General features: G+C 31.2%; 1 non-coding gene across 1 annotated transcript; it reads right to left on the reverse strand.

The window, feature by feature from the left end:
- Positions 1-2,104: 2,104 nt before the first annotated feature.
- On the reverse strand, positions 2,105-2,211 carry LOC118893769. The gene has a single exon (XR_005019609.1). It is a non-coding gene; the product is annotated as a U6 spliceosomal RNA (small nuclear RNA).
- Positions 2,212-2,538: the final 327 nt, after the last annotated feature.

Below are 2,538 nucleotides of genomic sequence, written 5' to 3' on the forward strand. Positions count from 1 at the left end.
TTTCCAAATTAATTTTCAAAGTCTTATTTAGTTCATCAAGTTACTGGATTATATTTGCAAATATTTTGTGAGGATTTTGTGTCTATAGTCATGAGGGATGTTTTCATTTCTTATAAGATATTTTTATTGGTTTGTTTTATGAACAAGGCTATATTGACCTCATAAAATGAACAGGAACTTTTCTTCCTTTATTTTCTGAGTTTCTGTAGTATTAGCATTATGGATTTGACTTTCTTTTTCTTTTAACTCTAAAAATATTTTGATTTATGAGTTTGGGACCTCTGTTTTTAGATACGTACATATTATTATGTTTCTTTGGTAAATTGATTCTTCTATCATTATTTCTATTAATACTCTGTTTTCAATCTACTGTGTCTGGAAGTAATATAAAGATACCAGTTTTCTTTTGCTTAGTGTTTACATGGTATATATTTTTTTATTTCATCTTAAAATTTGAATCTATCTGTGTCTTCATAATAAAAGTGTGCTTCCTATAAAGATCTAATGTTTGGATTTTACATTTTTATCCAGTGTAGCAATCTATGCCATTTACATGAGTGTTTTTTTTTATTTTATTGGACTATAGTTGAATTACAATGTTGTGTTAGTTTCAGGTGTACAGCAAAGTGATTCAGTTATACATATACATATATTCATTCTTTTTCAGATTCTCTTCTCATATAGGGTATCACAGAATATTGAGTAGAGTTCCCTGTGCTATACAGTACATCATTGTTGGTTATCTATCTTATATATAGTAGTGTGTGTATGTTAATCCCAAGCTCATGATTTATCCCTCCCCCCCAAGTTTCCCCTTTGGTAACTATAAGTTTGTTTTTGGTATCTGTAAGTTGGTTTCTGTTGTGTAAATAAGTTCATTTGTATCATTTTTAAAATTAGATTCCACATATGAGTGATATCATATGATATTTGTCTCTGTCTGACTTACTTCACTTACTGTGATAATCTCCAGGTCCATCCATGTTGCTGCAAATTGAATTATTTCATTCCTTTTTATGGCTGAGTAATATTCCATCACATATATGTACCACATCTTCTTTATCCATTCCTCTGCTAATGGACATTTAGGTTGCTTCCATGTCTTAGCTATTGTAAATAGTGCTGCAGTGAACATTGGGGTGCATGTATCTTTTCAAATTATAGTTTTCTCCAGATATATGCACAGGAGTGGGATTGCTGGGTCATATGGTAGTTCTATTTTTAGCTTTTTAAGGAACTACCATACTGTTCTCCTTAGTGGTTGTACCAATTTACATTCCCACCAGCAGTGTAGGAGGGTTCCCTTTTCTCCACACCCTCGCCAGCATTAATTGTTTGTAGACTTTTTGATGATATGGCCATGGAGTGTTTTAATTATTTTCATTTAATCTAATCATTGATAAGTTGGATTTAAACATTATATCTTTTAATATTATTCCTTTAATTTTTTTCTTTCTTGTTATTATCTTTCCATTGTTTTTATGACTTTTTTTAGTGATATATATAGTATTTTATTTTTTCTTCTATATTGATTTTTTAAAATTAATTTTTATTGGAGTATACTTGCTTTACAATGTTGTTAGTTTCTGCTGTACAACAAAGTGAATCAGCTATACATATATATATATCCCCCTTTTTTGGATTTCCTTCCCGTTTAGGTCACCACAGAGCACTGAGTAGAGTTCCCTCTGCTATACAGGAGGTTCTCATTAGTTATCTATTTTATACATAGTATCAGTAGTGTATATGTGTCAGTCCCAATCTCCCAATTCATCCTACTCCCCCGCTTTCCCCCTTGGTATCCATACGTTTGTTCTCTAGGTCTGTTTCTGCTTTGCAAATAAGATCTTCTATACCATTTTCCTAGATTCCACATATATGCGTTAATATACGATATTTGTTTTTCTCTTTATGACTTACTTCACTCTGTATGACAGTCTCTAGGTCCATCTACATCTCTGCAAATGACCCAATTTCGTTCCGTTTTATGGCTGAGTAATATTCCATTGTATATATGTACCACATCTTCTTTATCCATTCCTCTGTTTTAGGTTGTTTCCATGTCTTGGCTATTGCAAATAGTAAAAGTAGTATTGTAAATAGTAAGAATATGGAGCACTTCACGAATTTGCATGTCATCCTTACACAGGGGCCATGCTAATCTTCTCTGTATCTTTCCAATTTTAGTATATGTGCTGCCAAAGCAAGCACTGTATTGATTTTTAATATTTGTTTTAGTAGTTTCTCTAGAGCTTATAATATTCATCTTTAAGTTATCACAGTCAGCTCTTAAGTGTGTGACTTCAAAACCAGTGTTAAAATTTTATAACATAGCATAAATCCATTTGTTTCCTCTTGCCTTTTGTGCTCTTATTATCTTCTATTTTATCAGTACATATGCCAATAAATAAATAAATAAATGCTATTAGGTTGGCCAAAAAATGTGTTTGGGTTTTTCCATAAGATGTTTTGAAAAACCTGAATAAACTTTTTGGTCAACCCAATAGTTTTGCTTTAAACAATTGATAGTATTTTAAA

The sequence above is a fragment of the Balaenoptera musculus genome, chromosome 3, assembly GCF_009873245.2.
Source record: "Balaenoptera musculus isolate JJ_BM4_2016_0621 chromosome 3, mBalMus1.pri.v3, whole genome shotgun sequence".
Taxonomy (NCBI): domain Eukaryota; kingdom Metazoa; phylum Chordata; class Mammalia; order Artiodactyla; family Balaenopteridae; genus Balaenoptera; species Balaenoptera musculus.